This window comes from Palaemon carinicauda, chromosome 27, assembly GCF_036898095.1.
Source record: "Palaemon carinicauda isolate YSFRI2023 chromosome 27, ASM3689809v2, whole genome shotgun sequence".
Classification (NCBI taxonomy): Eukaryota; Metazoa; Arthropoda; class Malacostraca; order Decapoda; family Palaemonidae; genus Palaemon; species Palaemon carinicauda.
This window is the reverse complement of record NC_090751.1, coordinates 79,415,734-79,440,211: the sequence shown is the minus strand read 5'-3', so window position 1 is coordinate 79,440,211 and position 24,478 is coordinate 79,415,734.

Here is a 24,478-nt window from a genome sequence, read left to right as displayed (position 1 = left end):
ATGTCCATATAGCAACACCAATCTCGCTAAACTGATGTGTAGACTGAATTTTATGTGTAATTTCAAGTGATTTGATTTCCAAATTTTACTTAACCCAGCCATTATCTCATTTGCTTTTTTTTAATATTCAATTAAACTCTAATTTCAATGACCCTGCGTTGAATATCATAGTTCTAAGACACTTAAAGGATTCTACCTCATTAATACTTTCTCCTTCTAATGATATTTCAGATTATGCAAATTTGTCAGAAAAAAAATTTCAATATTTCTAATTGTTTCTAAAGATCATAATTCCAAGACACTTGAAGGATTCTACCTCATTAAGCCTCAGAAAAAAATCAATATTTCTAATTGCTTCTATAGTTCAATTTCTGGGAAATAATTGCAAAACTCAAATAATATTGCCATTGGTATATTATTTTCATTTACGTTTTGTTTATTCATACATGGAATAACTTCTATTCCTGTAATGACAGATAATATTTGCCGTATAAACAATTATTCTAAAGTGCTGGAAAACCTAACTTGTAATTCAAAACTATGTATTGTACGTACCATATAGCATAATCCTTTTCGTATCAATGTATATCAACTTGAATTATAAATACTTTTGTTATATAAAGCTAAATTTTGCAGAAGGAAGGCCATTACAGAGCTATCTTATCCGGTAAAACCACAGGAGCACACTTGGCTAAAAATAAGCTACACAACCTAACCCCCAGTAGTTCTATTCCGTACTATTTCACAAGGTGTTCGCTTACTGGATTTTCATGTCCAGAAGGTCCTGCTTTGGACCTTCTGATTTTCAAACTGTTATTGTTTCATTACTGCTAAATTTCCACTGAACTCCTTCTAGTTTCTTGAAGGCATTTGGTTATCAACCGTTAGTACAGGGGAGTGGGTGCTTACAAAATAGTTCATAAGTTTGAATGGAAATCAAAGACTGAAAATTTTTAATTCCTTGTGTATGTATGTATGTATGTATGTGTTTAACAAAGTAGTTCGGAAGTTTCAATGAAAATTCAGCAGAATAATTATTTGAATTAGAGTATGTATTTATGTATCTCTTATGTATGTATATAAAGGAGTAGGTGTTTCACAAAGGAATAGGTGTTTAATAAACTAGTTTGTAATTTTAAATGGAAGTTCAATATCAAATTTGTGTTAATTCTTGTATGCATGTTTGTTTGTTACTTAACGAATACCTACCCAGTCTCTTACAATACTGCAAAATACTTCGTTACATTTGATATATAAATATGATTTATCATGAAAATGCCCAATTTTTTAATAAGTCTTTCAATAATGATAGAGACAAGGGACAGAAAAATGTACATATGATCAGCCCCCAATTACCCCTCCCCCCCCCTCTAACAAGGAATAACCAGGGAGGGCCAGACTATGGCTGCTGATGACTCGGCAAGTAGACCTATGTGCTTCCTCAATCACTAGCTCATAAGGTCGTTGAGGTTGTAAGCACTATCAGAAACTATCAAGCCTGAGCTGGGCCTGAACCCACAATAAGGCTAGACAGGGACGTTTCCAACTTTCCTTTTACCCCCGGGGTTTTTGGAAATTTCCAACCCTTAACCCCCAGGGGGTTATTTTTTTCCCAGCACATTTTGCAGTATATTCTTTTTAAATTGCTCTTACAGCCTTAATTTTTGTCATAGAGAGGTCAGGTTGGTCTCATTCTCTTGGAAAATGCCTGCATTTTCTCAAAAAATTATCAAAAAATATGAAAAACAAGTTTTTATGGCATTTTTTTGCAAGGACGTACCGGTACGTCCATGGGGGTAAAGGGATGGCTTTTGTGAAACGTACCAGTACGTCCTTTGGGGGTAAAAGGGTTAGGAAATGGTTCCATAAACAAAGTAAAAAAAAAAAAGAAATAGTAATCTATTTTTGTAAATGTCAATCCCACATAAAAGAAAATACTTCGTTCACACACCCTTAACTCCAGTAGCAGTATGCACTAAATTCGAAACCTGAAAAGGAAAAGATTTAAAATAGTTTTTTTTTTTTATGCAATCCACAACATCCCCAAATAACAAAGTTGGAACTAATAGAGAGCATTTCGGCTTTAAAATAATGGGAGAAACTGTGAGTGCCATAGAAGAGATTGGCACATTTTTGGCAGACATTTCTTTAATCACAATTATAGAATTGGGTTCTAGTGAGATCACGTAAAATGTAGAGAACTAAAAACAGTAAAAGCTTTGACAATTTATTTCGGATATATAAGATTAAGAGTAAGAAAAATATGTGGATGAAATAAAACGCTGAAAATTACAAAAAAAAGTAAATGGAAAACTATTTTTAATGAAATTTAATACTAACAATTATATAAACTCATTTTTTATCTTTTTTTTTATTTTGATAAGGAAGAATTTCAATGATGAAAATTCAAGTTTGATATTAAGTTTGATATAGATAAAAACTAGGTTTTCTATGGAAAAAAATAATAAATTCAAAGCAAACTGCAGCAAATTTTAACCTAGAAACACTGGAATTCATAAGTGTATATATAGTAAATTAAAGCAAAGGAGTCTAATAGAAAATTCAAATATCAAAAAGATAAAACTATCATAAATAGCCATATGTTAATAAGTTTCTATTTTTATGTACAGTTCTAACTTTTCCATAAAGGTCAAATAAATCCTTAACTTTATCAATTCATTGATATGAAAAAGTTTTGTTTATTCGTATGTGAATTTTACATTTTTATTTGGAGTCCTGCAAATCATGCCTGGCTTTACATTTATTAGCAATACTTATAATTAGTAGTAGCCTCTTCTCCCTTTCCCTCTCCCTCCCTGTGTGGAAAAATCCTATGGATGGACTTTATGTCAAGTTAAACTTTTCTTCAAACATGATTGTGGCTAGAATTCAACTGATATGAACCTATTTCTTGTAGAGCAAAAAATATCGTAATTACTATATAATAATTACGATATGATAATTTTTACGTCTAATGAAGTAACGATAAGTACTTTACTATGAAATTAAATGTTCTAAATATATATGTGAATATTTGAAATAAATTTATTTGAAACAAAAATTTAAAATGTTACGAAATGGTAATTGAAAATTGGACTGGAACGCACTATTTTTAATTTCCTGCCCAATCACATTTACTTTTCATCCTGTTCTAGTTTACGAGTGTGTTTTCATTTATTATGTTTTGAAAAGACTAACAAGTTTTCAGTCCATTTTATTTACGGAATGTTGCAAGCAATAAACCAACGTCCCCTCTCCCGGCTTCCTCTCGGAAATAGAAATTGGTGGGCCAACGTTGGCTTTCCTTTTCATCTAACACTGGACGACGCTCGAATTCATTGTATATAACACACATTGGCACACATGTGTATGTTGTTTATACGTGAGTGTATATGTCTGTGATGTCTCTTTATAGTTTATATATGGAAGAGCTATTTTGATGTAACCCTTATTAAAATATCTTATTAATTTTCTGTTACTTCTCTTTTAATGTATTTATTTCCATTTGACATTTCTTGTTTTGGTATTTATCCTTGCTAGAGTCCTTGGGCTTATAGCATCCTGCTTTTCCAATTAGAGTTGTAGCTTAACTAAGAATAGTAATATCTGAGGATAATGATGACAATGTTCATATGTATTAATATGCGCGTGAGTGTATATACTGTGACGAGGGAGGGAGAAGGTTGTGAACTCAAAGGCAGGATGCGATCGACTGAGTTGTTTATTAAGGAACACTCTCCTTTATATACTAAACCTCAAGGCAACAGGACATAACATGTTCGAGAGACAGACAATGTCACAGAGCAAAACCGGAGACATGATCATTCAGGTTCTTTTTAGTGCGATGGAAGAGCGCAGATACAGCATAATATATACAAAAGGAATTATGTACAATTGTGTGACACACGGTTGGTACAATACATTGGCATTAGAATGTACTTCATCCACCTCAACAGCAAGTGGTTTCAGATAGAAAAAAAAAAATAACCATGATCACTACTAAACACAAATTTTAAAACTACTGAATTTTGGCCTAGACCCTTAATCAGAAAAATCCCAATCCCTATCCTCTCCATTTACCTTCAAAGAAGTCTCCCCAGCAGCACGTCTTCTACAGTCATACCTCTTGAGTTGTAGAGCTCCTTATTTGGAATAACTTTTTTATACCATATTTTATGTTCCTTGAAAGTCTTTCAGTCTTCCCACATGACATGACTAAATCATCTACAGTATTTCTCTCTCTCTCTCTCTCTCTCTCTCTCTCTCTCTCTCTCTCTCTCTCTCTCTCTCTCTCTCTCTCTCTCTCTCTCTCTCCCTCTCTCTCTCTCTCTGCTAATTTCTTTATATACGAAATAGCAAATACAAGGAACAGACTTCCAGCAGATATAGTGTACATTAACGCGGTAAAAGAATCTAAGAATAAGTTAGACAAGATCATAAAAACTAAGTATTTGAACTAGTTCACTCTACCAAAAAGTAAATGGAGCCTCCGCGGATGGATAAAAAGTTTTAGACCTCCAAAATCTCTCTCTCTCTCTCTCTCTCTCTCTCTCTCTCTCTCTCTCTCTCTCTCTCTCTCTCTCTCTCTCTCTTGCATTTTCCTTTCGTAAGATTGCATTTTTTGACAAATACCAAGATAGGTCGGTAATCATAAATACTCTATCTAAATTCAAAAGTTTCCAGTAATCTAATATTGCAAGTTTTCTAAATTGTAACATTAAAATCTCAATCGAATTCTGCAGCTGCTTCCATAGATTCTGATTTATTTGTTCAGTTAAGAAAAAGTTGGTGTTTTTGTCTATTGGTTGGAGAATAAAAGCCTTGTTTTCCTCAGCAATGAAGTAGATCAAATCGTTGATGGCCCTAATTGAAGTTTTGTATCCTAGTTTATTATTTGTTTATTTTTTTCTGTTAATTTTTAATTTCAATTACTTGAACTGTAGTTTCTGCTTGGCCATTATGAATGTCTTGCCCACGCATCATACCGGTATATGGTTAGTTAAAGATTGTCTTCGATAGTTACAGACTGTGTTTTGAGTAAATCATTACTATTTCTTTTTACATATAACTTTAATCATAATAATTAAATAAAAGAAAAAAATTATCAATATCAGGCACTCCCGGAAACATCTTTCGAACATTTAGAGATCTTAAAGTATATTTGTTAGCTTATGTTGTCTAAGGTGGAGTGAGCTTCTTTAATCATTTTTAATAATACACGATTGTGTGTAAGTGGTTTTTCTTAGAAACATTATATTAACCTTCGTGTTACAAAATAACCATGAAGTGACATCTAGGATCCGAACTCTCTCTCTCTCTCTCTCTCTCTCTCTCTCTCTCTCTCTCTCTCTCTCTCTCTCTCTCTCTCTCTCTCTAAGTTTTCTCTAAGTTTCACTGAAATTTCACAAACACTTAATGTAACATATTGAGCCCACCTTCCCTCATCCACTTTACCCCCATTCACTTCTTCGTAGTATTTAAGAATGATCTTTCCTCCCATTCTCGTGCCTTTCCTTCTCTTTTTCATTCCGTCTTATAATCGCCTTCGAAGCGTATCAAAGAACCTCCTGAGGGGATAATGCATAATAAACAAAGCAACCTCCATCAAGAGAGAGACCTCAGGGATCGGCATATGTAGCAGAGTCAAAGAGAGACTGAGAGCGAAAAATTAGTCTCCCTTTGTTGAGGTGTCGGGACATTGTGGCTGGCTGTAAGAAGTGGAGAGTTTATTTCTGGATTAGTTCTTCTTTGCCACAGGATTATTTTGTAATCTAAGCGTGACCTGTCTCATGGACGAAAAAATCCCTCGAGAGAAGCTTTTATAAAGATATTTTGAAAAGAAAGTTATGTAGGGGAGAGGGATGAACATTGAAGAAGAGGAAGTATTTGGAGAAACAGAGAGACAGGCAGACAGGGAAACGGACAGACGCACAGACAGGCAGATGAAGGAAAGTATTCTTATTGACCAATAATAAAAAATCAGTTTCCAAAAAGAGCAGTTTCCAAAGAGAGAGAGAGAGAGAGAGAGAGAGAGAGAGAGAGAGAGAGAGAGAGAGAGAGAGAGAGAGAGAGAGAGAGAGAGAGAGAGAGAACAACAACAACAGCAACAACAACCTATTTATGCTGGGGAAAGAATATTAAAACAACAGAAAGAGGTATCAGCAACTCAAATAGAGAAACGGAGTTACGATTGACAGAAAAATCTCATAAAGAAGAATCACTTAAGTTAAATAAATACTTACGATTGGCCGTACGTAAATAAGATGTTTTTACTGGCATAAAAAAAATCCGAAGAATTGTTATGATTGGAAAAGCAATGGTAATCGTGAAATGAGAAGGATTGTCAATGTGTTATCTTTTAGAAGTCAGTACTAAATATGACAAAAAGGTTTTGGGGTTTAAAATGAAAATTTTTCTTAGGAATACCGAGAGAAGTCTCGGTATTCCTCAGAAAAATTTCTTAAGTGGTTTCTAAAAGCTTTTATGCACGTATGTATACATACTTAAATACATACATACATACATAGTGTTTATTTTACATGTGTATATGTATGCATGTCTGTATATGGCGTACATAAAAGTATATATATGTAGATACACACACACTTCTATACATATGTTCAAATATACATAAATATACGCTATACATATACATAAATGTATATGTATAGTGTATATATGAATATATATATATATATATATATATATATATATATATATATATATATATATATATATATATATATATATAAAATTACATATATTCATATATACACTATACACACACATATATATATATATATATATATATATATATATATATATATCTATACTGTATATATATATATATATATATATATATATATATATATATATATATATATATATATATATATATATATATATATATATATGTGTGTGTATATATATGTATATATATATATATATATATATATATATATATATATATATATATATATATATATATGTATATATATATATATATATATATATATATATATATATATATATATTTGTGGCTATATGTATTTGGTATGTGTATATATGAACGTACACACGATGAATATAATGTATGTATATAGGTACTGTAGTATGGTTTATGTACGTATGTAGCCTATACATGTAGTACATATGTATGCAGTATGTATATGTACTTTGCTTTTAACGGGTGCGATATACGAACCCATATAAGTATTTGTTAGTTAATCGTTCCAAATCATTAATTTCAAAACCCTTGAGCTATCAGGAAAGAGATCGCCCTTATCATCAAATGCTCCATATAGCAACACAATGTTGCCTATTCCCCTCCAATGCCAATCTGTGTTCGGTGACGATTTTTCAATAGAATTCCGATAATGAGCGTCCAGAAAATGAGACTGTCACCATTATGCCAGGGGGAAGATATAACCCTATAATGAAGGGTGCCAATACTTTAATTTTTTGTCTGTCAGGGACCTTTTATATTAATTTAAAAAAACAAAAGCTTCTTGAAAAAAAAAACATATATTAAATAGAGGATCTTCTCTATAGGGTGAGACTTATAGATCTATAAGGATGATAATATTGTTGAAGATATTAAGGAATATCAATCCCAATACTGAAACCAAAGTAGCAATTAGAAGAGCTATCGAAGGAAAAATACTTATAGTTTGTTAAGTTAAAAGCTTACGGTCCAGTTGTTTCAATTTTTAGTCGCAGTGTTGAATTCTTGACTGGAAGAGGACCGTATCATAAAAATTAAGAAAAAAAAAAAATTTGGGTGGCCTTAAATAATTAATTTTGTATGTGCATATGGACATATTTTATGAATAAATGGGTGTGATTGTGTATGTATGTATGTATGTATGTATGTATGTATGTATGTATGTAAATGCGTTGAAAAAGTACCAATGTATAAATATGGATGATAACAAATTTATTTTTTATTCCTTTCAAATCTTTGTAAAAAGAGTGAAGTTTTCTCTCTTTTATCTCCTAAGATCTTTTGAAGTGTAACGCTTCTTGGTAAGGAGGGCATCGACAGGTCCTCTCTTTTCCTTCAAATATTTCTTCGTAGAATTTAGGATATTTCGTGAATGTTTTTGCCAGAGAGAGAGAGAGAGAGAGAGAGAGAGAGAGAGAGAGAGAGAGAGAGAGAGAGAGAGAGAGAGAGAGAGAGAGAGAGAGAATGATCAGTCAGTCTTGCTCAAATTCTCGTATAGGTTGGAGAGTTTTTTCTTGGATTTCCTCTATATTTATATGGCCTCAATGGAAAACATTATAGTAGTTTGAATAATACTTACCAAACATGTTAACTTTAATAGTACATAAATATCTATATATCAAACATTCGCCAGAGTATGTGCACTTGTTTTTAAGTATATATGGATTCTATTTCCCCACTTAGAAGAATCCTTAAAAGAAAGCAGTGCGAAAATTTTATCGGAGCTGAGGGAAAATGGAAAATGCCTTGTTTTCGAGGATAATGTTTTGTTTATTGCAAAGATGACATCATCCATCAGTAAATCGTGTCTGCTGTTCTTTTATGTCATCCTTGGATACCAATCCTCATGGTGTGTCTGGCTTGTTGAGGGCAGCGTTTTACAGAGGATAGTAAGTCTATTGAGTGTCTGGAGTGGTCTGCCTCCCACTGGTAAAAGTTTGGGCAATGACAGAAGAAGTCTCTAAGGTACTCTTCTCCTTTGAAAGTTTCTTGGAAGCAGAACAAACACAAAGCTTCTTCTTTCGCTCCTCAACCTTCATCCGAAGCTTCTTCCCAAGATGTTCTCTCCAGGGATCAGTCGAGTAGTAGCGTTAACCCTTTAATTCCTGGTCAACACTGGTCATTGAGAGACTGTGTCGCTTCCCTAAGTGAGGAAGCCCGCCTCTCCCCCTGGTAGAAAACTTGCCTCTTTCTCCTTTGTCTCAGGTTTAGCTGTCCGTGGGTTTGCACGGTCTGCCTTCTAGGGAGGTGCTGCTTGGACTTCTTCAGCGAAGTGCGGGATTGCAACGTTCTTCTGAATCTGAGGTGGATCCGTTGTCTGGTTGAGATGATTTTTTCCATTGCCCTGAATGTGGATTCTGCTCTAGCCTCTTCCACTGCTCTGTCAGCTACCGCCGAGGACTGGCCTTCCCTCCCGAGGCTACGGGGGAGGAGCAAAGTTCAAGGCATGTCTTTCCAGTGAGTGATCATCTCCCTCGTTCGCTAGAAAGACCACTAACAATGATAACTCTTCGGAGGCCTTCTGCTGCCCTGCCTGACCCTGTGGAGGATCGTCATCGTGGCTGTAGCCCTCGCAGAACTCGCTTACCTCCTTGCTTCGGTCATTCTTCTTCACCTTTGGTGAAATGTTGACCGTTTGGTTCGTCGGCTTCCTCTTCGATGGATTCTCCTTATTCATCCGATTCCCATCCTTCTGCCATTCTCCTTGGCTCTCCTGCTTATCAACGAATCCTGATTTGTGTCTCGACAATGAGGTTTCATTCGTGATCCTCTCCTAATGATGACTGCCCCGCTGTAGATCGTCAGTTGTCTGCTCCTCTATCTCTGGCTCGCCGTTCTCCGACTTGTCGATCTCCTAGATGCCATTCTCCTGCTCGCCGTTCACCTGATCGCCGATCACTTGCTTACCGATCCCCTGTTTACCCTTCACCTGCTCGCAGATCGCCTTCTCACTGTTCACCTGCTTGCCAATCGCCAGCTCACTGATCTCCTGTTCGTCGATCACCTGTTCGCTGATCACTTGCTTATTGAACGCTTATTAGCAAATCAACATCTTGTCAGTCTCCTATTCGTCAGGCCACTGTAGCTGACGTTTGACGTTCCTGTTCTTGAGCCTTCACCAGATCCTAACAACATTTGGTTTCCCGTCGACACTTTCGGCTCTTGCCGACGACTTATCACTTCTCTTGAGAGAGTAGTAAGACTACAACTCATCACCGATCTTCTAGGCACCATTTGCCATCTTGTCGATCTCTGGCCAGGTTTATGTTCACCAGCTCGCCCTTTGCCAGCTCGCTGTTCGCCAGCTTGCCATTCACCAACGATCCGTTCACCAACTCATCTCCGAACGCCAACCCATTGGTCTCAGGCTCATCATCTTTCATCTTGCTCCAAAGAGACCGGTCGGTTGACAGCCTTTTTCGCGTGAGCACGTCTCACCAGAGTAACGGCGACATCAGTCTCCTGTTCTCCAGCGTTTGGAGGAACATCTTAAAACTAGAATCAAACAGTCGGTTAGACCTCCAGCTTCTCAAACTTTGGCTCCTTCTGAGAAGGATAAGTCTTCTCTCCATCATCTGCGTCGTCCCATTCCGATCCTCATAAGCACAGAAAATCATACTCACCGGGGAAGTGGGGAAAGGGCAAGCAGCAGGGGTTTAAGATTCCCAAGCTCCCTGCCCCTCAAAAGGAGTCCATTGAGAGGAAGGAGGTTGGATCATGGGCTAACTGCTTCATTTTTGTCGGTAGCTATGATTCTGCTACAGCGTTCATCCTCTTTCTTTTTCCATCGTCAGGTCCTCCATGTCGAGGTCACGAAGTTCTGGAATTCATCTCTGGAGTCATCCTCTTTGTTCAAGCCAGGAGATTTAAAGCAGGCAGCTGAGAGTTTAAGGAAATCACATCATGACTCTCCTCCATAGGACCCTAACATCCAGGAGCAATGAACCGCCAGCTGTCTCTCAGATCAGCCAGCCGAAACCTGCTTCGAATAGGACTACGACTAAGCAAAAGAAGGTGTCTTAAGAACCGTTTCCTGCCAAGGTCAGGAAAGGCCACAAGACCTCATAAGGAGGGAGGTACCCTAGAGGAGTAGGCCTCAGCCGTCGACGCTAGGATAGGCAATTACCCTGCTTATCCACCAGTAGGGGATGCTTTCAGCACTGTTGGACGAGGTGGATGCAGCATGGGGCTGAACCCTAGACGGTCTCCGTGATCTGGACAGGGTATCACGCCCCGTTCAAGCTATTTGTCTCTCCTCTGGCGAAGAGTCCTCTATCAATAAGCTGTTTTGAAATGGGATCCGCAAAGAGGCAGGCCCTGCGTGCAATCCAGACCATGTTGGAGAAGGTCGCTCCCCAAGAGGTCCTCAACAACTCTCCGGGCTTCTTCAGTCACCTCATAATTGTGAAAAAGACTTCTCGAGGCCGGAGATCAGTCATCGTTCTCTCGGCTCCGAACAAGTTTGTCAAACACACTTCACTCAGAATAGAGACCGTAGAAATGGTTAGACAAGCACACTGGACCTAAAGGACGCGTACTTCCAGATCCCACTCCATCTGTCTTAGAAGAAGTACCTCAGATTCAGTCTAGACGACAAGAAATACCAGTTCAAGGTGCTGTGCTTCGGTCTTCACTCAGCACCTCAGGTCTTTAGGAGTGTGTTCGTCCTAGTGTCATCCTGGGCTCACAGGATCAGCATCCGTATACTCCGTTATTTGGCTGATCCTAGCAGACTCGATGGCAACCCTTCTTCAGCATCGAGACAAGCATCTGAGGCCTTGCTAAAATCTGACGATCATAGTAAGCCTCAAGAAGTCACACCTGCTTTCCTCACTATGAGTGCTATACCTATGAATGATAATAGACACCAGTCTTCACAAAACCTTTCCATCAGATGACAGGGTAATGAGGCTGAGGAAGGTCATGAGACCTTTTCTCCGACGAGAACAGCTCCCAGCACGGAGGTGGCTATGTCTCCTTGGGCACCCATCATCTCTCATCTGTGTAGTTCCCAACGGTTACCTCAGGATTCGATGTCTCAAGTGGGGGCTGAAGTCCACTTGGAATCTGGCCTTAGATTCCCCAGACATCTTCATTCCCTGAGGATCAAAGGAACAGATGGACCTCGGGTGGGAGGGGTGGGGCAGATGAAAATCTGCTAAAGGGCTTCGACCTTCTCCTCCTCTTCCGGAATTGTTGCTCTCCACATATGCATCAAAAGAAGGGTAGGGGGCCCACACACTTCACCACACGGCCTCAGGACTTTTCTCGGAGTTCAAAGAGTACCAACACTTCAATCTCTTTGAGATGAGGGGTGCCTTCCTTGCCCTTCAATAGTTCTCATTTCTTGGTGGGCCACTCAGCAGTGATGATAAGCAACAACACCACAGTAGTGGCTTACATCAACAAGCAAGCTGGTACTTTTTCGCAGCTCATATCCCATCTTTCAGTAGAAATACTGAGATGGGTGGAAGTCCAATTGGTAACACTATCAGCTTGCTTCATTACAGGCATAAGGAATGTGCTCGCGTACAACCTGACCAGAATGACTCAGATAGTGGGTCCCGAATGGTGTTTGGATCATCTAGTACCCAACAAAGTCCTGACTTTGTGGGGTTCGCCGGCTGTGGATCTGTTCGCAACTGCTCTGAACTTCAGGCTCCCATTGTACTTTACCCAAGTCCCAGATCCCAAGGCTCTCTGGCAAGATGCATTCCAGCAACTGTGTGCCAACATCGACATTTACACGTTTCCCCAGTTCGGCCTGATGAAAAAGGTAGTCTACAAGACCAGAACATCAGTCAAACTCTCAATGACCCTTATAGCTCCACTATGCCATCATGCAGAATGGTTCCCAGACCTTCTGTAGCTTCTCACGGAGCTTTCAAGAGAAATTCCTCCATGACACAATCTGCTCAGAAAACCATAGGCCAACATCTTTCACAACGAAGTAGCTTCGCTTAAACTTAACGCCTGGAGACTATCCAGCATCTCTCTCAAAGATGCGTTAGGCAACAAGTTGCGAAAAGAATGCCTAAACACCTGTGAAGGTCTTCAGCAGTAGTCTACCAGGTGAAGTGGAATGTCTTCTATGGCTGGTCTCGTGGAAAAGGTATCTCTCCACTCGTTGCAACTATTCCACCAATAGCAGAGTTCTTCGTATATCAGTCTTGGCAGTAAAAGGCTATCGCTCAGTCATGAGTCAAAGGTTAATCTGCAATTTTCCTTATGATTTTGCCAATGTTTAAAGGTTCGACGAATGAATCTCCAAAAACTGGGTTCTTAGTTCTTGATATAGGAAGTGAAAAGGGACCATTAAACAGAATTGCTGAACGAAATATAACTGTGAAGAACACAGACCTCCGTTCGTACGGAAAAAAAATCAATAGACCAAACAGAAGTTACCTTGGAGTCCCCAGCCCGGGAAAAAAAAAAAATAAATGAATAAAATAAAAATAAAATAGAAATTGCCAGTATGCTTTTATCTCAGCTTAAACTCTGCATATGTCTCGCTGATCGTGATAACAATGTGTAACTAAGACTCAATATTTGAAAGTTCTTTTGAGCAATTCTGTTGATGCATATGCTGAAAGCCAGATTAACATTACTATCTCGTGGATAACAAAAACCTTTTAAGAGAGATGGAAGTGCAGAGTTAGATTGCTCGACCCTTATGAGGTTTGAGCTGCAATAAAAATCATAAAAGATTTTAGCGAACATTTTTTCGTTGAACCAATTGCTACATTGGTTAAATGATAGATGGAAAGGCAAAATGTAATTAGCTAAGGACATTGTAACTTTCCGTAAGGTTGCACACCGCAGACGAGTTAGTGTCATAGTTTATCATTGCCGATTTTAATTTTCTATATTTTTTCGATATCCATTGATATATTCATCCAAAAGAGGTAAAATATTTATACTTACAACACAACTATTTTAAAGGGCTTAAAAAACTACTCGTGATTGGAAGAGGCAAGGGACAGGACAATGCCCTGGTGACTAACCATATATACATATGAACAGCACCCAAGCTCGAACCAGGGAGAGCCAGGTAATGGTAGTTAATAACTCTATATATAGGCAGGTAGACCTATAGGCTCCTCCAAACACCCTGATCCCTAGCTCACAAGGATGGTTAAGTGGTAGACACTACAAGAAACTATGGAGCTTGAGCGCCTCTTGAACTCCTTTCTAACAGATTACAAGGTAAGGACGTTTTCAATAAGCTACCAAGGTAGAGTATTTATTACTCTGACTTTATTTGAAATACATTAAAACACTTATACTAAGAAACTAGTGGATTTACCTTAAGTTTTATAGAAAACGGTATGTAAGAATTAAGAACGTATACTATTTAAAGAAACTTAAATCTTATTGTCTCCATATTGGAATAAAAGCCAAATGTGGTTACGCAACATTAATTTACAATAAATAGAAGTATTAAGACGTATTCAGGGTCCTTTCTATCACCCTATATAGGGATTCCATCTCGATAAGGAAGAGGCAAACTTTCGAATGATGTAGTAAATCTTATTTCTCTGATAAGATATTCCAAATTCACATGTCGAAACTTTTTCTTTTTACGTACGATCTCTCTCTCTCTCTCTCTCTCTCTCTCTCTCTCTCTCTCTCTCTCTCTCTCTCTCTCTCTCTCTCTCTTATCTAGCTAGTAATCAGTCTACATATACCTTCCAAGGTACTTGTTTACAGCCCAATAAACCTAAGAGAAAAGTATTATCTTCATAAAATCGTACATTAACCAAATCGAGAATGATCTTTGCGGGAAGAGAAGGATAGTTATAGTTTGAGAGCTATTAACTCTGTGATAACCATTACTGACTTTGATAACTGTCTTTACGCTCATTCAGCAGATATTATAAAACATTTAATAGCATATATTTCCTAGTAATGACAAGACATTGGATATGACACCAATAGTTTTGTTTACTGGTAGTTTATTTGATAAGGATGATAGAGAGAGATGAGGGTTGGTGGAAGAGAATGTATTTAATTGATGTTACAAAATCTGAAATAGTACAGATATTAGAGTTTCTTTCCCATTATAAAACTAAAATGTAGAAGATATTAGAATCTACTTCTCATAAGAAATTTAAAATATTTTAGATTTAGAATTTATTTTCCATTAGAAACCTAAAATGTAACAGATATTAGAATTTATTGCCCCTTATAAATATAAAATGTTTCAGGTATTAAAATTTATTTCCCATTAAAAATCTAAAATGTAACAGATATTAGAATTAATTTCCCATTAGAAATCTACAATGCTTAGGGCATTAGAATATATTTCCATTAAAAACCTTAAATGTAACATACATTAGAATACATTTCCCATTAAAGATATAGAATTTCTAGATATTAGAATTTATTTTCCATTAAAAACTCTGAAATGTTCATATATTAGAATATACTACCAATTGAAAATCCCAAATGTTTCATATATATTAGAATTTATTCCTACCTTTGCAAACAAAATTTTTTTAAGATATTAGAATCTATTTCCCATTAGAAATCTAAAATGTTTCAGATATTATAATTTATTTCCCATTAGAGATCTAAAAATTGTCAGATATTAGAATTTATTTCCCATGAGAAATCTAAAAATTTTCAGATATTAGAATTTATTTCCCATTAGAAATCTAAAATGTTTCAGAAATTATAATTTATTTCCCATTAGAAGCCAAAAATGGTTCAGGTATTAGAATTCACTTACCATTAAAACCCAAAATGTAACAAATATTAGAATTTGTTTAACGTTAGAAACCAAAAATGGTTCAGGTATTATATTTCATGTACCATTAAAACCATAAAATGTAACAACTATTAGAATTTATTTCCCTCTAGAAACCTTAACTGTAACAGATATTAGAATTTAATTCCATTTGAAATCTAAAAAAATTTATATATATTAGAAATTGTTTCCGATTAGAAATCTAAATTTTCATACATTAGAATTTATTTCCCCTTATAAATCTAAAATATTTCGGATATTAGAACTTATTTCACATTAAAATCTAAAAGATTTCCGATAATAGAATTAATTACCCCTTAGAAATCTAAAATTTTTCAGATATTGAAATGTATTTCCCATTAGAAATCTAAAATGTTTCAGATATTAGAATTTATTTACTTTTAAAAACTTGAAAACTTTCGTATATTTAGAATTCATAACCCCTTTGAAATCTAAAATGTTTCTGATATTAGAATTTAGTATCCCTGAGAAATCTAAAATATTTTATATACAAAAATTTATTTCCCATTAGAAATCTAAAAGGTTTCAGAAATTAGAATTTTTCCTGATTAGAAATCTCAAATGTTTCAGATAAAATTCATTAACTATTAGAAATCTAAAATGTTCCAGATATTAGAATTTATTACCACTTTGAAATCTAAACTGTATCAGATATCAAGATTTATTACCCTTTAGAAATCTAAAATGTTTCAGATATGCTAATTTATTTCACATTAAAAATCTAAAATATATCAGATGTTATAATTTATTACACCTTAGAAACCTAAAATGCTTCAGATATCATAATTATTTCTCATAAATATTTTAAAATGTTTCAGATACTGGAATTTATTTCCTATTAGAAATCTAAAATGTTTCAGAAATTAGAATTTATTTCTTATTAGAAATCTAAAATGCTTCTAATATTTGTAATTTATTTCCTATTAGAAATCTAAAGTTTGAATATTAGAATTTATTATCCCTTAGAAATAAAAAAAAAATTTCAGATATTAGAATTCATTTCCTATTAGATATCTAAAATACTTAAGGTATCCAGAATTTATTTTCCATTAAAAATATATCCTATTTCAGATATTAGCATTTATTGCCCCTTCAGAAATCTGAGAGGTTTCGGATATTAGATGACATTGCCCCTGAGAAATCTAAATTGTTTCAATTATTAAAATATATTGATCTTTAGGCATTTGAAAAGTTTTAGATATCAGAACTTTTTTCTTATTAGAAATTTAGAACATTTTGGGTATCAGAATTTACTGCCTCCTTAGAAATCTGAAATGTTTCAGATATTTGAACGTTGTTCCCATTAAATCTTAAATGTTTAAGATATCCTAATAGCATCGGTTTTCAACAATACATAATTGCTAGTAGATTTAATAAACTGAGAGCGAATAAGCCACATATTTTAATTGCACGAAAGCTTGTAGAAAAAATCAATCATACTTTTATCAATTATAAAAGTCAAAACTTTTGTCAGTATGGATCTGCACTAGCTCCTGGGAATTATGAAGATGAAAATAAGGACTTTCAACATATCAATCACTTCACATTAATTAGTAAAGTGAACAGAAATAAGAAAAAATATAATCAACTTGATGCAATGGTGATTGCAAAAGTTCCAAATTAAATTCTGGAGTCACCAGTTGCCAATGTTAAGTCCTTAAAATTATTAAATCCTCCAAGAAAGATTTATTACTCTTAACTTTCTCTAAATAGTTTACATATAGCGTTCTTTCTTTTTTTTTTTTGTATATTTCATGATCTTTTGAAACTATTAAAAGCTTTCAAGAAAGATTTCTCTAACTTTTCGTAAATGTTTTACATGAAAACTGTTCTCATTTCTTTATATTTCATAATTTTTTAAACCAATAAAAGCATCCAAGAAAAACTTCTTTGTTTATAAATATTTTGCGGGAAGATTTCATCCATTAATTTTTTATATTAAATGATTTTTCAAAACACGTAATAAAAATGCTTAAGCGAATAGTAAACCATTATATAAATATTATAACGTGAACTTTTCTTTTAGTTTTTTTATGTATAATGATTTTTCCTAGAACGTAATGAACATATATATGCCAACAGAAACGCCAAATTGGTATGCTAAGCAGTAAATTTTCGACTGCAGAAACTAAGAAATAAAAGATAACTGCATTAAAGTAATTGGCGGAAACTCCTACTATTTCCCAGAACTAAATACTTCATTAATTTAAAAGCAAGTTTCCTGTCTGCTGTGCATCGTTTAAAGAAATGAAGAGCTTGCATTTAAGCTTATTAAATCCCCATAACATACCCATGGTTATCAGTCTTAACACAATACATACATACACACATACACACTGCTATATCTATAAAACAATGAAAAGTCTTATCTAGGAATTGTATCTGTCTACTTCTGTATTCACATGGGCATGTTATCTGCTCAAACGAAAAGGCTTCAGAAAAACTATTGTTATAAAATATACACACGAGACATTTAAAAAACACACACAAAACTATTCTTTCATTTACAACAGAGGAAAAAATAGGCATCTGGTTTTTTTGGTTCGTTTCTCAACAATTTGAAGCGTTCACTGGTTTTAATTAATCACACACAATACACAACATTATTAATATAATTCACACTCATTTACTTTCATTGATGATTTTGTAAAAACTACAAAATAGAAGAAAAATTATTACATAAGTATGTGATGAATATATCAAAAGCCATTACCTTTAGTTATCTTCACCAAACATCATAGTCCTTTCTCTTTTCTTTATCCATCAATAAATTTTATGAATTTCATTTATAATACTCATTCCAGCTACGGCTATATTTTGTAACACGATCGTACATAGTAACGACATTTCTCTTTTTTGTATATATTATCCTTTGTATCTTCGCTCTCCCCTTGCACTGACAGCAACTTGTATTAACCTGTCTGTCTACTTCGTTGTTAACTGTTAACAGAACTGGTTGCAGGTTTGACAAAAAATAGCATGTTTGTATTTTGTGACCTTCTTACCGGGAGCTAGTGTGTATATATAGTCGATGTGTCTAATAAAGTTACTCAGTTGCATTCATCTCGCCGTTGACTCACAACCTACTCTTGGCCCGTCACATTGGGGACCCTGGAGGCCGATTCGCTTCTCCTGCCTCCCAACCCCCCCTCACTGTTACTATGGCGGACTCCATGGAAGGTGGCTCTGCCCCATTCAAACTTTCGTTGTTCACCAGCAGAGAGGCTTTTGCTTGGTTTCAGCGCGCAGAGGTCCAGTTCAGCGTCAAGGGCGTGACTCACTCAACCACCAAAGCAGATAATGTTCTCGCGACGATACCCGAGGACACCTTTCCCAGAAATCTCCGACTGGCTTTGTGAACAAGGAGACACCCCAATAGCGCCCTCAAAACATTCCTTCTGCAGCAGTACTCACCGTGGCCAGCCCCCTGTAAAGCAAAGCTTTTTCAGCTCTCTCAACAACTGTTGTGGGACCGAAGGGCTTCGCTCGCCCTCAGGGGAATGACCAATATCGCTCGCCTACAAACTGCCGCAGACTGCTCTCCTCGTGAGTACGCCGTTTACACAAACCAGTAGGCGCTGCCATACCCGATGTCGATAATTTACCCATAAAGGACTTGATTACCAAAGCCGACACCCTTATGGACAGCCACTTCATGACCTTCAAGGCCTCCATCAACGCCTCCACTCCTGACGAAGAAGACACCTATTCAACGTCAACCGAAGCTGACGTGAATGCCGTAGGACACACACGCCTACCCTGTGACATGCTGGAGCGGCGACAAAGCCACCCAACACCCACCACTCGCTTGCGCCCCAACCAACGACTTCTACAGCCACTTACTGACGCCTATCGGACGCAGTTTTGCTACTACCACTCCAGATTCTTGGTTGCCGCAAAGAAATGTGCCAAGGATTGTCAGTGGCCAAAAAACGTGTCAGTAGGCCATCGCTCATGGTGGTGGCCTCCCGTGTTTCTAATCTTTTCTTTTTACATGATGCAGGAGCGGGCATACGATTTTTGGTAGACAAGGATGCTTGTCGTTCTCTTTTGCCAAGGGAACTCTTGAAGACACAACGTACTCTGTCTAAGTCTGCCGACGTCCGCCTGGTAGCTGCCAACGGATCTGCAATACTCACCTATGGTAACGAGAGCCTCACATTATCGTTTGGGAAGAGCAAATTTAATTAGAAGTTTCTCGTTTCTGACGTCATATTGACAATCCTCGGTGCGGATTTCCTCTCCCATTTCCCTCTTCTGGTCGATGTCGCCAACTGACCATTGGTCAACGCAGACTTGTACTTGTCGACACCTCTTCAATCCATCCCCTCCAACCTCGTTCTCCACATCAGCGGACCCACGGATGCCTATGCCCACCTCCTCACGTCGTACCCAGAAGATTTCCGTCCAGAACTTCGCCAAACGCCCACGGCTCTTACCAAACACTGTAATTATCACCATATCATTATCACCATATCAAGATGACGGGACCCCAAGTCTTCGCAAAATTAAGACAACTGTCACCTGATCGATTGGTAGCCACCAAACAGACGTTCGCCGAAATGGAAGAAATGGGCCTTTGCCAAAAGGCCTCCAGCCCATGGTCATCACCCTTACACATCGTCCTGAAGAAAGACAGCTCCCTCCGTCCATGTGGGGACTGCAGGCGCCTGAACAAGCAAACAGAACCGGATCACTACCCCCTCCCAAACATCGCCGATGTGACCTCCTACCTGCACAAAGCGAAGGTTTTCTCCACGCTCGACCTTCTGAAGGGGTATTATCAGGTGCCTATGAACCCAGAACACATCACCAAGACCACCATCACCACTCCCTTCGGTAGATACACCTTCAATTACTCCTGTTTTGGTCACTTTTAAACGTCTCATGGATGCCATCTTAGGGGACCTCCCCTTCTGCGTATGTTACGTGGATGACATACTTGTGTTCTCTTCCTCAAAAGATGAACACCCCTGTCACCTGCGCATCGTGCTTGACCGCCCACAACAAAACGGCCTTGTAGTCCGGTACGACATGTGTACCTTTAGCGCCAACAAAATGTCGTTCTTAGGGCACCGCATCACTCCTAAAGGAGTCCATTCTCTCCCTGAGAAGGTAGCAGCCGTTCAGAACTTTCCCACACCCTCGACCGTCAAAGCCCTGCAGGAGTTCTTGGGCATGATCAACTATTATCACCGTTTTCTGACAGCCATTGCCGCCACTCTCGCTCCCCTCTATGCCTCCCTCAAGGGTAAGCCAAAAGACCTGAAGTGGGGTCCCCTTCAAGAAATCCTCTGTAACGCAAAGAATGCCCGATCAACCGCTGCTGCTCTCACTATTCCCGTCCCACATCCTCCTCTCCTTCTCTCCACTGATGCCAGCGACGTCGCTATTGGTGCAGTACTCGAACAGGTGGTCAACGGCTTTTTCTTTAGTAGAAAACTGTCGAATGAAAATTGCTGGCAGTGCACTTGGCTGTCCGTCACTTTCACCATTTCTTAGAGGATATGCCCTTCGTCATTCGCACAGACCACATGATTCTGGTGCACGCCTTCACTCAACAGTCTGACGCCTGGTCCACCTATCAATGCCGACATCTCTCCGCCATCGCTGAATACAATTGCATCCTTCAACACGTCCTGGGAAAATGAATCCCGTTGGCGATGCCCTGTCAAGAAATACGTTGGCCGCTGTTCAACTGGGATTGGATTACTATGCCTTGTCTGAAGCACACGACACAATCCTGAGTATCAAGCATGTAGGACATTCTGCACATCGCTCCGTTGGGAAGACGTCCCCCTCAACGACTCCATCACCACCCTCCTCTGTGACGTCAGTACTGGTAGACTGCGACCGTGGATTCCTGCTCCCATGAGCCGACAGGTGTTTGATTTCATTCACAGCCTTTCACATCCCTCGCACCATTCTACTGCACAGCTGCTGAAGACGAAGTTCATTTGGCACGGCATTACTAAGGATGCTTAGGATTGGGTCTACACCTGTACTTCTTGCCAAACTTCCAAAGTACATCGACATACGATTCAGGAATGGGCACCTTTCCTCAACCTCAGCGTCATTTCGCTCATATTCACATCAACATTGTAGACCCCCTACCTATTGGTGCAGTGCTCTCCCCGCCCATTGGCCTTCTTCAGCAGAAAACTGTCCAAGGCAGAATCGGGTTATTCTACCTTCGATCGCGAATTGCTGAGGGTGCACTTGGCTGTCCGTCACTTTCACCATTTCTTAGAAGGTACGCCCTTCGTCATTCGCACAGTCCACATGCCTCTGGTGCATGCCTTCACTCAACAGTCTGATGCTTGGTCCACCCGTCAACGCCGACATCTCTCCGCCGTTGCTGAATATAATTGCACCCTTCAACACATCCCTGGGAAAATTAATCCCATTGCCGATACCCTGTCAAGAAACACGTTGGCCACCGTTCAACTGGATTAGATTACAACCCTATGGCTGAAGCACAACGACAGGATCCTGAGTATCAAGCATGTAGGACATCCTACACATCGCTCTGTTGGGAAAAAGTCGCCCTCGACGACTCCAACACCAACCTCCTCTGTGACGTCAGTACTGGTAGACTGCGACCATGGATTCCTGCTCCCATGCGCCGGCAGGTCTTTGATTTCACTCACTGCCTTTCACATCCCTCGTGCCATTCTACTGCACAGCTGCTGAAGACCAAGTTCATTTGGCACGGCATTACAAAGAATACTAAGGATTTGGTCTGCGCCTGTACTTCTTGCCAAACTTCCAAAGTACATCGACACATGGATTCAGGAGTGGGCACCTATCCTTGACCTCAGTGTCATTTCGCCCACATCCACTTCGACGTTGTAGTTCCCCTACCCACATCACAAGGAAATCTTTACCTGTTTACCCTCATCGACCGCTCCACTCGTTGGCCTGAAGCCATTCCCATGGAAACTGCAACGTCCGCCTCATGTACATTTGCCTTACTCTCAGGATGGATAGCAAGATTTGGTATCCCTGAGCATATTACTTCTGGTAGGGGTACCACTTTCACCTCTTCAATTGTGAACATCATTAGCGAATCTCCTGGGCATCACCCTACATCAGACAGCTGCCTACAACCCCGCTGCCAATGGAACGGTTGAACGTTTTCATCGTACCCTCAAAGCAGCTTTGATGTCCCGCTGCAAGGACTCCAACTGGTTTACTCAGCTTCCCTTGGTCCTCCTGGGACTAAGAACCACTCCTAAAGACACCCTGGACATCTCGGCAGCTGAAATGGTGTATGGTGACCCGTTGGTCGTCCCTGCCGAATTTTTTCCTTCTGCTGCCTCCTCCGAAGATCTTGGAAAAAATTTACTCCATGCCGCCAGACTTACAAGACCCCAGCGTAGCATCACATATAGACAGACTTGCACTCTGCAACGTACGTCTTCCTACACAATGACACTAGCTAATGGCCCCTTACATGGGCCCTTTCCTTGTTACCCGACGCAGTCCGAAAGCATTCATAATAAACATTCGTGGCAAAGAAGACTGGTTCTCCATTGATTGTCTAAAACCTGCTTATCTCCTGCCAGATGACCTGCCTACAGTTCACCTCTCTAGATCAGGGCACCCTATTTAACATGTACAGTATGTCATTTTTAAGGGGGAGCCATGTACCACCCGTGTGTCAGACGATCGTACAAAATAACGACATTTCTCTTTTTTGTATATATTATCCTTTGTATCTTCGCTCTCCCCTCTTACTGACAGCAACTTGTATTAACCTGTTTGCTTACTTCATTGTTAACTGTTAAAAGAACCGGTTGCCGGTTTGACAAGAAATAGCACTTTTGTAATTTTTGACCTTCTTACCGAGACCTAGTGTGTATATATACTCGATGTGTCTAATAAAGTTACTCAGCTGCATTCATATGGCCTTTGACTCACAACCTACTCCTGGCCCGTCACAGCAGGAAAGTCAGTGGACACATCCATGCCTGGCGATCTGATGTACTTGAGTTCGATGTCCACTCAAGCTTCATAGATAATTTTAGAGTCTGCGACCTCGTCATCCTAGTGAGCTAAGGAGGGAGGGGGGTTGAGAGAGCCTGTAAGTCTACTTGTTGAGTCATCAGCAGCCATTGCCTGGCCCTCCCTGATCCTAGCTTGATTGACAGAGGGCTTGGGCGCTGATTGTGTGTATATATCGTCAGTCAACATGGCAATGTCCTGCTAAGGTAGTTTCATTGTCCCTTGCCTCCGCCATTCATGGCCGACCTTTAAACTTTTAATCTCTGGGAATTCAAACTTACTACAATAGCTATTCTTTTGAACAGGTTAAAAAATTCAAAATTCTTGAAATATTTGTTCTTTTGAATAGGCTAACACAAGTCTCATTTACAGTATATCTAACGTTGTTTATCATCTCAATATATTTTCAACTCTAATATTTTCATATATTCCAGCTCGTATGAGAATTTAGCAGAAATCTCCGAGAAGGCTTTAGGAAAATAATCTTTTAAATTTTCTTAATTTGTTTGATCAGTGATGCTGTAACTTTAGGAATTCCCCAAATATACAGGAATTAGTCTTTAAATTGTATTACACCTTGATAATTATTAACAGGAAATAAACAATGAGAATACGAGGAAAGATACAATGGTAATTGTATCAAGTGACAAGAAATTAGATTTCCATTCTATGAACTGACATTTACAAATGGAAGTTTTTCTATACAAAAAGCTTTGGAAAGTTGTTTTAACAGTAATTACGAATATCAAATTATCTGAGTAAGCGGAAGACATGGTGAATTTAAGTGTAAAGATGCTAGCTTCTATATACTTTCTTAAACTAATATCAGAGATAACAATAGAATTCTTTATAATCCTAATGCTACCAGTGAGGTGTTTATCCCTATTTATTTTTCTCTAATCTTTTCTGTTTTGGGCAGTTAAATAGTAAGAATTAGCATTTATATTAAAAGAAGGAGAGGACCAGTTGATTGTGAA